The sequence below is a fragment of the Ornithorhynchus anatinus genome, chromosome 6, assembly GCF_004115215.2.
Source record: "Ornithorhynchus anatinus isolate Pmale09 chromosome 6, mOrnAna1.pri.v4, whole genome shotgun sequence".
Taxonomy (NCBI): domain Eukaryota; kingdom Metazoa; phylum Chordata; class Mammalia; order Monotremata; family Ornithorhynchidae; genus Ornithorhynchus; species Ornithorhynchus anatinus.
In genome coordinates this window covers 49,518,221-49,533,142 of record NC_041733.1, presented here as the reverse complement: position 1 = coordinate 49,533,142, position 14,922 = coordinate 49,518,221, and the positions used below count along the sequence as shown (strand labels likewise).

The following is a 14,922-nucleotide window of genomic DNA, read 5'->3' as shown; positions in this document are numbered from 1 at the left end:
AAGCGTTTAGCATACTGCTATGCACAACGTGGCCTTGTGGATAGCCCACGGGCCTGCGCGTCTGAAGGGTCTGGGTTCCAAACCCAGCTCTGCCACTTGACTGCTGCGTGACCTTGCGCAAGTCACTTCACATTTCTGGGCCTCAGTTACCTTAACTGTAAAATGATCTACCAAACTTGATGCCTAGACTGTCAACTCATCATGGACAGGGAGTGATTCTACTAATTTTGTTTCATTGTACTCTCCTAAGCAAGGACGTAGTCAAGGCGTCAGCGGTGAGACAGACAAGATGGAGGAAGAGTGAGTAGGTTGGAGGTTAAGGGAAAGAAGTACGCAGGCTGGGCTGGAGCAGGACAGCAGAGAGAATTCATTTAATTCATAATAATACTGGTGGTGATGGGATTTATTTAGCGCTCTCCAAAAGCTAATCGTGTGGGTAGATAAGAATATCCAATGGGTGAGTCTTCTTATTCTCAACTAATAAGTAGGGGTGAAGAAAAGCAAACTTACAGGTAGAAAGACAGCGGGGTCCAGAGGAAGCATCACCGGGCCCCGATCGAAGAGCTGCAAGTTCGAGGCCCGGCTCTGTCACGGGCTTGCTTGTGACCTCGGGCGAGTCATTCATCTTCTTTGGGCCTCAGTTTCCGCGTCTGTAGAACAGGGATAAGATGGACTGTGAGGCCCAAGTAAGAGAGGAGACTGTATCCGAGTTGATGCCGTTCTATTTACCCCAACAGTGGGCATAATAAGCACTGAATCGGTGCCATAATCATTGTTATTGTGGAATATGGGGATATTTACAGTTCTTAGCCCCCAGTGGACTCTGTAACATTACCTGAGGCAGAAATGTCATTCAGTCAATTAATGGTATTCACTAATCTCTTAGGCTGCACATAGCAGAGTACCAAACCCTTGGGAGAGTTCAAAAAGATTGAGGGGACATGATCCCTGCCCTCAGGGAGCGTACAGTACAGCACTGTACTGAGCGCTTGGGAGAATACAATATCAGAAACGTAATCTCTGTCCTCAAGAGGCTTGTAATCTAGCAGGGGAAAGAGATACCAAAATACATTTCAGGTAGGGAAGGCAACAGAGTGTAAACAGATAATAATTGTGGTATTTGTTAAGGTCTTACTATGTGCCAGGCACTGTGCTAAGCACAGGGGCAGATACGAGATAATCGTGTTGGGCACGGTTCTCGTCCCACACGGGGCTCACGGTCTTAATCCCCATTTTATAGATGAGAAAAATGAGGTGCAGAGAAGTGACTCGCCCAAGGTCACACGGCCGACAAGTGCCAGAGCCGGGATTAGAATCAAGGCCCGCTGACCCCCAAACCCAAGCTCTAGGTCACATTGATTCTCTGTGGACCTACGTTCTTGGTGGCGAAAAGGAGCGAGTATATTGGTAATATTTACCTAATCTACTGGAAATTTAAGGCAGAAAAGTGAAGGATATTTATGGATCCACCAGAAACGGTGAGCTCCTTGTGGGTAGCGAATGTGTCTAACAACTCTGCTATATCAGACTCTCCCAAGTGCTTACTATAGTGCGCTGCTCACAGTAAAGACTAATTAAATCCCACCGTTTGATACGTCAGGCAAGTTTCATAAAAGTAGCGCCACTAAATCAGGCTGTGATTTTTGAGTCATGCTATAGCTGCTTACCATTTTCCACACAACTTCTCTTTGACTTCCAGTTAAAATTACCTCAGTCTAGAATCTTTGCACTGCCAAGCCAAAGTAATGGCCTACAAAAGAATCCAACATTATACATACTAACAATTCAGAATGACTTGCTTTATTTCAGGTCTTCATTGGCATTTCTCTGGCCCTTTGGTGTTTTTCTTAATAATCCTATCCATTTTGAATATGGCTTCATTTAATAAAAATTAACACATTAAAGGTCCACATCAATCAGAGTGAATAGAGCCAGTGAAAACGCAATAGCAGATTCATTTCTAAACAGCTGATCAAGAAAAATACGTCCCATCTAGGAAAACAAATTACTCTATAAACAAAATATGACTTCTGTAAGAAGCAGTCACACAAATGCAAGTAATCTGATTTTCAACCAGCAGAATCCATGTTTTGAAATGATTCCCAAATAGATTGAACTTAGTGGTTTGTTAGAGTCTGCCTTGAGTAAATAACATTAACGTTCGGGAGAATGTGGTGCTTTTTAAATTATGGTACTATGCAAAAACATTAGAAGCAGAGCCTGCCCTTTTTCCCCTGCACAAACCCTGGAAATCAATCCTCAGTGACACAGATGACTGAGAAAAAAAATGGGTTAAAAATCATATTTATCTTATTAGAAAACGGTTTTCCTATTTTAGCTCTGGGTTAATGATTCACCTACCCCTTTGCCAGGTGTGGGAGTAGCAAAGGATTCATCTTGTCTTTACATAGGAGAAAAACAGCATACCTCAAGATTTTTCCTACTCCCATTAAAATTTCAGAGGGTTTTAAGGATTTCTCCCGGATGAGAATATCCTGTTCCGTTCTCTCGTTGCGAGATCATCTGTCTCCGTATGACCGGACGTGTTATTTTTTTATAATAACATAGAATTATTATAGTGGTCTACTTCCACTGCCCTTATTTCTTCTGCCCACTTCTATGCTTAGTTGGGAAGTCGCTTGAGGGTCCAAGACGCTGTTTACTTTCCAACTATTTCCTCAGCCCTTAGTAGAATGCTTTGGCCACGGCAGGTATTTAATAAGTATTACTGCTCCTCTTGGAACCTCCCCCTGTGGCAAATATTTATAATTATTGGTATTAAGACTACTACTACTAAAAGTAAAAATAGTGATAATTATGGAATATATTAAGGGTTTACTATGTTCAAGCACTGCAGTAAGCTCGGCGGTAGATCCTAGTCGATTCTAGGGCTGTCCTGACATTAAGGGCTAAGGGCGATACGTTCTTCATTCGCCCGTAGAGTTTTTCTATCCCTGGCAAACCCGAAGGGCAACTTCCACTGAAGACTTACCCACTTTGAGCCACTTTCAGGGAGAGGAATGTTGTTTTAACATTTCTGGATAAGTCCTTTTTGCTTTTAGTGACTTTTAATTTGGCCCACATCTTGTTTGTAATAAAGTCGGATTCATGGAGCGATTACTTAACGTGAGCATTAAAATGTCATCATTCTGGAAAAGAAAAAAAAAAGCAGGCAGCATAATACGTTTCCACTGAGAAGGAATTGAATTTTATTGCACATTCCTACCTATGGCACCGATTGCTGGATATTGTCTAACCGGTAAATCAGCTTCAAAAGGTTTCTGCAATTGCCTGAGATGTGTGTCCCTGAAATTGACTTGGAAATTAGCTGAAGTCCTCCTGTAAAATCAGGCACACTTTGAAAGCCTGTTTTTTTTTCATGGTATCTGTTAAGCACTTAGTATGTGCCGGGCACTGTACTAAGTGCTGCGGTACCACAAGTTAATCAGGTTGGACACAGTCCCTGTCCCACACAGGGCTCATGCTTAGACTCCATTTTGCAGATTGAGGGAACTGAGGCACTGAGAAGTGAAGGGACCTGCCCAAGGTCACCCGGCGGACAAGTGGTGGAGTCAGGATTAGAACCCAGGCCCTTCTGACCCTCAGGCCTGTGTTCCACGTAGTCTTACATGTTTCCATTTCCTCTCATACTCTCACTCATCAGGAATTTTTACTCCCCACGGGAGAAAAACAGTTCTAATTTCCAACCTGATTACTTTGTAATCATAATAATGATAATGGCTTTTGTTAAGCGTGTACCATGTGCAAAGCACTGTTCTAAGTGCTGGAGAGGATACAGGGTGATCAGGTTGTCCCACGAGGGGCTCACAGTCTTCATCTCCAATTGAGAGATGAGGTAACTGAGGCACAGAGAAGTGAAGCCACCTGCCCAAGCGGCTGAGCAGGGATTAGAACCCATGACCTCTGACTCCCAAGCCCGGGTTCTTTCCACTGAGCCACGTCCCATACCCCCAGAGTTTAGTACAGCGTCCTGCACATAGTGAACACTTAATATATGCCACAAAAAAAGAAAACAAAAATTCCCAAACTGGCCACAAAGAGATGATGTTGCCTGCCTTCGGAGATAGGCAGAGCGTGAGTCACATAATGCCTTGAAAAAATGTCAGTGACTGCCGTACTAGAGAAGTGGAACGTGGTGCATAATTTGTGTCTGGGAGAGGGTATAAACTATGACGGGATCTTTTTACAGGTAGATTACAACGGACAGTCCCAAGCAGGTGCATTTATTTTTCTAAGCGACTGTTCAAATCTCATCCTCGTAAACTGTCCAGCTGGCTCTCACGGAGCCCTGAACATCATGCCATTCTTCGTTCACGCGACTGTTCCGAGCGGCCAGAATCCACCACCACGCCGAGGGAAGAGCCATAACACACGGGCCATCCATTTCCTCTCTGAACTATCACAAACACAGCAGTGTGGCCTAATGGGTAGAGCGGTCAGAAGATCTTGGTTCTAATCCCACCTCCTCCATTCGTCTGCTGGAGGACCTTGGGCAAGTCACTTCACTCGTCTGGGACTCAGCTACCTGAACCGTAAAATGAGGGTGACGACTGTTTGGCCCGTGTGGGGAACGGATCGGGTCAAACAAGAGTAGCTTGGCACATGGTAAACACTTATCAAATACCATAAAAAAAAATGAAAAAAAAACCACATAACGCAAATTCAAGTTCCGACTGATGGCGATACGGCATTCCAGGCCCTGAGTTGAGGGGAGTATTTCTGATGCTCACATAGCATCGTGATCAATGAGCGCTTACTAGGTGCAGAGCACTGTAATAAGCTCTTGGGCGGGTACAGTACAACAGAATTAGTGACCTGTTTCCTGTACAGAACAATGATAAAATCAATTTGATTTCCTGGAAGATGGCACCACATCCTGGCTTGTCTCTACAGAGAATATTAAACACCTTCAGAAGCGCTGAAGCAATGTTTTTCTCATAGTCCCCTGGGCCTGTGTGGATGGGAAATCAAGATGAGAAGGGGTTGCAGGAGGGGAGAGGAGGAAGAAGGAAGAGATGGAGAAGAAGGCAGAGGAGGAGGAGAATGAGCAGGAAGAGAGTCAGGCCAGCACACTTTATAACTGGGTGGGCCACATAGTAAACACTAACAGAATTCATTCATTCAAGAGTATTTATTGAGCGCTTACTAGGTGCACAGCACTGTACTAAGCGCTTGGAGTGTACAAATCGGTAACAGATGGAGACGGTCCCTGTTCTTGGACGGGCGCACAGTCTAATCGGGGGAGACGGACAGACAAGGACAATAGCGACAAACAGAATGCCATAAAAAAAAGAATGAAAAAAAAAAACCACAGATCAACTCAAATTCAAGTTCCAACTGATGGTGATACGGTATTCTAGGCTCAGAGTCGAGGGGAATGTTTCCGATGCTCACCTAGCATCATGATCAATAAATCCTTCAGTGGTGTAGACTGAGCGCTTACTATGTGAGAAAGTCCCTAATAATGCTGCTAAAGCTGACAGTGAGCGTGTGTCTCTGGGTGTGGGTGTTTATGCACACTCACACATCCATTTCCCACTTGTCGAGCTGAGGCGAGGGATCTCAAAACAAGTCCCCAAAGAACATCCTTGTTCCGTTGCGGAGTTGCGGTGGTGGATTAACACCTGGACCTTTTCATTCCCAGTCCACAAAATGAATTGACAGCATGGGAACGAGAGGAGAGAATGGAAAGAGAGGGCAGATCCTGGCCCAAGGTCGGGGGCAAGGTCATCCAAGGAGCGCGAGGCTGTAGCCAAGGTTATGGTGACCAAATGGCCTATTTCAGGTGGGACAACTATACTTTTAGATAAATATCTAAAAGCATCTAAAAGTATCTCGAGAAGCAGCGTGGCTCAGTGGAAAGAGCACGGGCTTTGGAGTCAGGGGTCGTGGGTTCGAATCCCGGCTCGGCCGCCTGTCAGCTGTGTGACTTTGGGCAAGTCACTTAACTTCTCGGTGCCTCAGTTACCTCATCTGTAAAATGGGGATGAAGACTGTGAGCCCCACGTGGGACAACCCGATTCCCCTGTGTCTACCCCAGCGCTTAGAACAGTGCTCGGCACAGAGTAAAGCGCTTCACAAATACCAACATTATCATTTACATAAGGCCATCTATCCCACTTCTTGCGTGACCTAGGGCAAGTCCCTTTACTGCTCGATGCCTCGGTTTTCTCAGCTGTAAAACGGGGATTAAATACCTGTTCTCCCACCCCCTTAGACTGTGAGCTCTTGTGGGAGAGGGAATGTGCTTCAGTTGATTGTACTGGATCTTGCCCAGAGCTGAGCACAGTGCTTGCCACATAACAGCAACACAGAAATACCACAAGTATTATCGTTGCTGCGCCATTTTGCCCCCCGAAACGTCTAGTCTATGAGGGTCCTATTTTCAACCAGAGTGGAAGATGGTTCCCAGGGCCACAGCGTGAATATCTTGGCCCCAAGGAAGAGGACGAGGGAGAGACTGTCTGGCTTTCACCTCATCTTTCTCTACCCTAAGACCAACTGGCTAAGGAAGGACAGTGGCTGGGATGACCCGCTTGGACCTGGGCCATTCTGGGTCATTCCACCGAGCCTCCTCACCCAGCCCTGGCGGCGACCTCGGCGATAAGCTCCCAAGGACGTTATGAAGATGATATTTCTTAAGCACTTACTACCTGTTAACCACCGTTCTAAGCGCTGGGATAGATAGGAGCTGATCAGGTTGGACACGGTCCCTGTCCGATATGGGATTTACAATCTTAATCCCAATTTCACATATGAGGTAACTGAGGTACGGAGAAGTTAAGTGACTTGCCCAAGGTCACCCCGCAGACAAGTTACCGATTCTCAGAAACAAATTTCTGTTACCGATTTGTACATTCCAAGCGCTTAGTACAGTGCTCTGCACATAGTAAGCGCTCAATAAATACTATTGAATGAAAGTAGCAGAGCCGGGAATAGATAATTCTAATTAATTATAATGATGCTACTAATGCCTGTTTACTTGTTTTGACTGTGAGGCCGTCGTGGGCAGGGAATGTCTTGGTTGCGGAGCTGTACTTCCCTAGCGCTTAGTACAGTGCTCTGCACGCAGTAAGTGCTGAATAAATACGACAATGAATGAATGAATGAATGAACCCAGCCTCTTCTGACTCTCAGGCCCACGCTCTATCCACTAGGCATTATTATAACATGATTATAACATTATAACATTATTATTATTATTAGGCTACGCCGCTTGCCTGTGTTTAATCAATCAGTGGTCACCAGACAAGAGTCAACCAATCTGTCAACCGATCCAAAGTATTTACTCAGTGTGTACTTCCTGCAGGCCACGTATGGTATAATAATGTTGGTATCTGTTAAGCGCTTACTACGTGCCGAGCACTGTTCTAAGCGCTGGGGTAGATACAGGGGAATCGGGTTGTCCCACGTGGGGCTCCCAGTCTTCATCCCCATTTTACAGATGAGGGAACTGAGGCCCAGAGAAGTTGCGACTTGCCCACAGTCACACAGCTGACGGGTGGCGGAGCCGGGATGAATCACTTGGGAAAGTAGGATAGAGCAGGTAGACACAACCCCTGCCCTCCGGGAGTTTCCAGTCTAATACGTGCAGAACACTGTACAAAGCACTTGGGAGAGGACAGGAAAGATGGTAGATATGATCCCTGATCCCCGCCCTCAAGGAGCTCCCGGTCTAGCGTTCGCAGAGCACCATACTAAGCGCTTTGGAGAGAACGAGGGAGTTGTCAGACCTGATCCTTTCCATCGGGGACCTTACAATCTAGCAGGAGAGACAGACCCTAAAATAATTTCAGGTGGGAGGCAGCAAATAGAGCATAAAGATATGCACATAAAATTTTCTTTGGTAATTCATATCAATGCAATGAATAATTACCTAATCATTATTCCCCTCCTTTAAGACCAGCACTCAAGCCACGCTGTTTGGCTGGGGCTTGGATTCCGAATTTCAAGTGCTCGACAGATCTTTCTCGCCACAGGAGGAGCACAGGGGGATTTGCGTTCTCAGGACTGTAAAGCCAGTGCCTTGATTATTTCTGACAGCTACTCAAACGAGACATCGGAGAGCTTGGCAGATTCACCCAGACTCGGTTAGAACGCCGAGCTCATGTCCCGGAGAATAAATGATACTTTCTGACTTGGTGTTAAAAGGATTACCCTCGAGTGAGCTTTGCTCAAATGATTAGCTGAATATTGTTGAATCAAAAAAAAAAAAAAAATTTTAAAAAGCTAACATTTTCAAATGTAATTTTTTGGAGAGGGTGACTTTTTTTTCCATGCACGGTCCAGAGCTCGCCTCTCTTCCAAACTGTCCGCCGGCTTTATGTGCTTCTCCACATCAAAATGAATCTCCTCACCGTCAGCCTTCAGCCACTCCCTCGTCTGGTTTCACGTCACCTTTCCGCTCTCTTTTCCTAGTGTTCCGTAACATGCCAAGTCCCCCCTCTCAAGCCACTCCTTTTCCTAATAATCATAATGATAATGATAATCATTGTACCTGTCAAGAGATTACTATGTGCCAAGCACTGGTCTAAGCACTGGGGTAGATACAGGTTAATCAGGTTGGACCCAAACCCTGTCCCACAAGGGGCTTAAACTGTCATTCTTCATTCATTCGATCATATTTATTGAGCGCTTACTGTGTGCAGAGCACTGTACTAAGCACCTGGGAGAGGAAGCAGCGTGGCTCAGTGGAAAGAGCACGGGCTGGGGAGTCAGAGGTCATGGGTTTGAGTCCCGGCTCTGCCGCTTGTCAGCTGTGTGACTGTGGGCAAGTCACTTCGTCTCTCTGTGCCTCAGTTCCCTCATCTGTAAAATGGGGATTAAGACTGTGAGCCTCACGTGGGACAACCTGATGACCCTGTATCTCCCCCAGCGCTTGGAACAGTGCTCTGCACATAGTAAGCGCTTCACAAATACCAACATTATTATTACGATACGACAATAAACGGACACATTCCCTGCCCGCAAAGAGTTCACCGTCTATGCGGGGGGAGGCAGACATCAATCCATTTAAATAATATTACGGATGTGTACGTAAGTGCTGTGGGGATGGAAGGGGGGAAGAACAAAGGGGGAAAGTCGGGGTGACGCAGAAGGGAGTGGGAGATGAGGTCAAGTGGGGCTTAGTCTGGGATGGCCTCTTGCTGGAGATGGGTCTTTAATAAGGCTTTAAATGTGGGGGGAGAGTCACTGTCCGTCAGATTTGAGGAGGGAGGGCAGTCCAAGCCAGAGGCAGGACCTGGGCAAGGGATCGGTGGCTAGAGAGGCGAGGTGGAGGCACAGCGAGAGGTCGGCACTAGAGGACAGAAGTGTGCGGGCTGGGTTATAGCGTGGCTCAGTGGAAAGAGCCCGGGCTTCCGAATCAGAGGTCACGGGCTCGACTCCCGGCTCTGCCACTTGTCAGCCGTGTGACCGCGGGCGAGTCGCTTCACTTCGCTGTGCCTCAGCTACCTCGTCGGTCAAATGGGGATTAACTGTGAGCCTCACGTGAGACAACCTAATGACCCTGTATCTCCCCCAGCGCTTAGAACAGTGCTCTGCGCCTAATAAGCGCTCAACAAATACCAACATTATTATTATAGAAGAGAAGTGAGGGAAGGTAAGAGGGGCAAGGTGGTGGAAGGCTTTAGAGCCAATGGCGAGGAGGTTTTGTTTGATGCGGAGGTGGATGGGCGTCGCCTGCAGTTTTTTAAGGAGCAGGATGACACGTCCTGAATGTTTCTGTAGAAAAATGATCCAGGCAGCAGAGTGCAGCAGATAGGAATGGGGAGAAACAGGAGGGTAGGAGGTGGGCAAGGAGGCTGATGCAGTAATCCAAGCGGGAGAGGATGGGCAACTGTATTAACATGGTAGCAGTCTGGATGGAGAGGAAAGGACGCACTTTAGCCACGTCGTGAAGGTGGGACCGAGCGGCTTTGGCGACGGATTGAATATGCGGATTGAACGAGAGAAAGGAGTCGGGGATAACGCCAAGGTTAGGGGCTTGTGAGACGGGAGGGACAGTGGTGTCATCTACAGTGATGGGAGAGTCAGGAGGAGGACGGGGTCTTAGCACAATCTTCTCAGAGCAGTTTTTTTTAAGAGTTGCCCAATTCTGAGACCGTTTATCACCAGGGTAATTGTTTTATCATTCCTCCATGCTGTCATATTTACTGAACGCTTACTGTGTGCAGACCACTGTACAGTGGGCTTGGGACAGTACAACAAAAAACAAGGACAGTGTCTCATAAGGGTGGTGAATTTTACACCACTACACTTTGATTCTTTGTCCTTTACGGGATTTATTAAGCCCTTGCAATTCTGATGTTAGAGTGGAAGCTCCTTGAAGGAAGAGAATGTGTCTCTCCATCCCTCTCTACTCTACATGTGCCTTCTCCAGTGCACTACACCCAGTGGGTGCTCAGTAAGTACTACTACTAGTAATAATGATGGTGTTCGTTAAGCGCTTTGTGCCAAGCATTGTTCTAAGCACTGGTAATCAGGTTGTCCCACAGGGGCTGACAGTCTTAATCCCCATTTTCCAGATGAGGCCAGTGAGGCACAGAGAAGTGAAGTGACTTGCCCAAAGTCACACAGCTGACAAGTGGCAGAAGGGGCATTTGAACCCACGACCTGTGACTCAACTGTATCTATCTTCATCACCCTATTCATTTTGTTTAATGAGATGTATATCACCCTGATTCTATTTATTTGCCATCGTTTTCATGAGATGTTCTTCCCCTTGACTCTAGTCATTACCATCGTTCTCGTCTGCCCGTCTCCCCCGATTAGACCGTGAGCCCGTCGGAGGGCAGGGACTGTCTCCACCTGTTGCCGATTTGTCCATTCCAAGCGCTTAGTACAGTGCTCTGCACATAGTAAGCGCTCAATAAATACTATCGAATGAATGACTCCCAAGCCTCAGCTCTTCTCACTGAGCCACGCTGCTTCTCACGCTTTTACTACTATTACCATCACCACCACAGCTACTCTTCAAGAAGCGGAAGAGCACGGCCCTCTGAGTAAAAAAGGACTTGGGTCCTAATCCTGGCTCTTCCACCTGTCTGCTGTGTGACCTTGGGAAAGTCACTTCACTCCTCTGTGCCTCAGTTCCCTCAGGTGCAAAATGGGGATTAAGACCGCGAGCCACCTGTAGGACGGGGACCGTGCCCAGTCCAATTAGCTTGTATCCACCCCCACACTCAGTACAGTGCCTGGCACACGCTGAGTGCTTTGCAAATACCACAATTAACACTGTTCTTTCCATTACTGTCTACTTGAAAAAATATGAGATGTACTTTATCCTAAACATCTACACTGATTTACATTCAGGATGACAACACCGCAAGCTTATCCTTAATTTGATTTCCTTCATATGATCGAGGTGGGGGGAGCAGTGTAGATATTTGCACCCCCTGTATATTGTTTTCGCAAAGCAAGATGATGTCTTTGGTGCATTGGTTCTAGAGAAAAGATAAAATCATTGTGTAATGAAAAACCTAATTAAATTACTTTTAATATCGTGTACAATGAGCTTCTTGACAAAAGAAAATGCAGGTCAGATTACTGTAGTGCCTTTTATCAGATTTATTTCAAAATGATCCTCACTTGACATTCCTTCTCAAATAACAAGAGATTTATAGAAGGATCTCTCCTTATAATAAGTCCCTCAAAGACTTTGAGCCATTTAATGAATACCTTTTCAGTCTCCCTCCAGTGCACGGGTGCCAAAAGCCAAAGGAGAAACCGCTATCTGTCTGAGCTGATTTCAGGGCTGTTTCACTCTACACCACAAACCAACCTCAGCCCTCTTTGGCCCGTAGAATCCCAAATCGTTTTCTCAAACTAAACTCGGAGAAACCACAGCTCTTGCCATCATTCGAAACGCTTGGAGAATTCCACCTCCTCCGGTGAGCTTGACCTACTAGATTTTCTGGCACCTAATCTGGGGAAATAAATCATTACAGAGTTGGTAGCCAGGTCTCCCTGCCCACGAGGGGTTTAGGAATCAAGCAAGGTCCTAAGTGCCGGGGTAATGATGAAGAAGGTATTTTTTTAAGCATTTACTATGTGTCAAGCACTGTTCTGAACGGTGGAGCCCTGTTCCACGTAGGAGGAGATGCCAGGGAATCAGGTTGGATACGGTCCCTGTCCCACATGGGGCTCACAGTCTAAGTAGGAGGAGAACAAGTATTAAAATTCCCATTTTGGAATTAATGAAACTGAGGCATAGCCAAGTTATTTGACTTTTAAATGATCTGAGCCTCAGTGACCTGTAAAATGGGGATCAGGACAGTGATTCCCATGTGGGACAGGGGCTGTGACCACCCTGATTAGCTTGGATCTACCCCAGCGCTTAGTACAGGGTCTGGCACAAAGTAAGCACTTGAATAAAATTTTAAAACCATATAAAAAAAAACTTGCCCAAGGTCTCACGGCAGTTAAGAAGCTGGATTAGAACTCAGATCCCCTGACTCCCATCCCGCTCCGTTTCCAGTAGACCATGCCGCTTCCCCTCATTAACTTATTTAGACCCGACTCTACGCTCGTGAATAAGTTTATCCTCATCCATTTTCGTAATAGCTGTAATCATTTTTTAATGTTTGCTTCCCCTGTTACAGAGAAGCAGCGTGGCTCAGTGGAAAGATCACGGGCTTAGGAGTCAGAAGTCATGGGTTCTAATCCCTGCTCCGCCGCCTGTCAGCTGTGTGACTGCGGGCAAGTCACTTCACTTCTCGGTGCCTCGGTTCCCTCATCTGTAAAATGGGGATGAAGACTGTGAGCCTCACGTGGGACAACTTGATTACCCCGTATCTGCCCCAGCGCTTAGAACGGTGCTCGGCGCACAGTAGCAGTGCTCGGCACATAGCTCGGCACGAGAAGCAGCGTGGCTCAGTGGAAAGAGCACGGGCTTTGGAGTCAGAGATCATGGGTTCGAATGCCGGCTCTGCCACTCGTCAGCTGCGTGACTGTGGGCAAGTCACTTCACTTCTCTGTGCCTCAGTTACCTCATCTGTAAAATGGGGATTAAGACTGTGAGCCCCACGTGGGACAACCTGATTCCCCGTGTCTACCCCAGCACTTAGAACAGTGCTCGGCACGTAGTAAGCGCTTAACAGAAAACCAACATTATTATTATTATAGTAAGCGCTTAACCGATACCAACATCAGCAGCAGCAGCAGCTACGTCACTTGGTCATTCCATGCTTTCCAAATACCTAATACAGTGCAATATAATATGGTTGCTCAATAAATACTACTCTGACCACCATTACTACCAAATATTCTAAAGGTCTTTCTAAACAAAGCCACCTTTTGCTCAAGAGTTGCCTTCACGTAGCTCAGTTTCTCTCTCTGTCCCGATTACATTGGATTTGCTCGAATCAGGAGAGCGTGGCCTAGCGGAAAGAGCCTGGGCCTGGGCATCAGGTGCTCTGGGTTCTGCCACTTGCCTGCTGTGTGACCACGGGCAGGTCACTTGACTTCTCTGTTCCTCCATTTCCTCTACTGTTAAATGGGGATTCACTACCCATTCTCCCCCCTGGTTAGACTATGGAGCCTCATTCATTCATTCAGTAGTATTTATCGAGCGCTTACTGTACTAAGCGCTTGGAATGTATAATTCGGCAACGGATAGAGACAATCCCTGCCCATTGATGGGCTTACAGTCTAATCACAGCCTCAGGTGGGACAGGGACTGTGTCCGACCCGATTACCGTGTGTGACACAGAGTAAGTGCTCAACAAATACCATAATGATAATTATTATTGTTTTGTAGCCCACTCAGAACTCACAGGCAGGATTTTGCCGTGGAAACCCACTGCTTCTAAAAAAAATATGCAGAAAATTCACGAATCTCTAAATAATAAAATAGAATTATTACACCAGCAGCTTCAAACCCGTCCTTTAAAGAGTAAATCATGTAAATCACTGCATTCAAATGGTCCGGGAAAGGTGCTAGATTAATGGTGATATCATTGGATAATAAATTCTCTTGCTAACTCCACAAGAAACGGCACCAGATAAATGAGATGTCGACTTGATTCTGAACCAGGAAACCTACTCTACAGTTCAGTTCAGTGTGGGCGAGGCCCAAGAATCGTGGTCTTCTTGTACTTACCCAGGTGTTCAGTCCAGCGCTCAGCATCCAGTCAGCATGAGAAGCGGCGTGGCTCGGTGGAAAGAGCACGGGCTTTGGAGTCAGAGGTCATGAGTTCGAATCCCGGCTCTGCCACTTGTCAGCTGTGTGACTGTGGGCGAGTCACTTCACTTCTCTGGGCCTCAGTTACTTCATCTGTAAAATGGGGATTACGACTGTGAGCCCAAGCTGATTCCCCCGTGTCTACCCCAGCGCTTAGAACAGTGCTCTGCACATAGTAAGCGCTTAACAAATACCAACATCATTATTATTATTATCACTGTTCAGTGAAGGCTCAGTAAGGACCACCCTACTTGAGTTGCTTCTCTGAGGAGTCAGGCACATCTCGGTCACCTGAAAGCACACACAGCACCGTCAAGTAGATGTTAAATTCTCAGATGATTTGTTGTGGGCATGGGATGTGTCCACCAAACTCTGTTGTAGCGTACTCTCCCGAGTGTTCAGTCCAGTGTTCTGCACACTGTAAGCACCGAATAAATACTAGTGACTGATGGATGGATTGGAATCACAGAATCCATCTCACCCACTTCACTCCTCTAAGATCATCCTACTTGGCCTTGCTTTTGTCTCTATTGCTGTGGACCCCTTGTACATTTCCTCCTTCTCACCTGGAACCCCCCCCCTTCCCCTTTACTTAATAATAATAATAATAATAATGATGCTGATGGTACTTGCTAATTGCTTACGAGGCGTCAAGCGCTGTTCTAAGTGCTCGGGAAGATACAAGGTAATGGGGCTGGACAAAAGTCGGGGCTCGCTGT

The 14,922-nt window shown here is 46.5% G+C and overlaps 1 long non-coding RNA gene across 2 annotated transcripts; it reads right to left on the bottom strand.

Annotated features, from left to right (window-relative positions):
• Nucleotides 1-500: 500 nt before the first annotated feature.
• LOC114812899 lies at nt 501-14,223 on the bottom strand. Of its 2 annotated transcripts, none has more exons than XR_005660090.1 (3): nt 14,123-14,223; nt 2,993-3,149; nt 501-650 (listed from the first exon to the last, which is right to left on the bottom strand). It is a non-coding gene; the product is annotated as an uncharacterized LOC114812899 (long non-coding RNA). The 2 variants fall into 2 exon arrangements; XR_005660091.1 differs by lacking the exon at nt 501-650 and adding an exon at nt 1,668-1,750.
• Nucleotides 14,224-14,922: the final 699 nt, after the last annotated feature.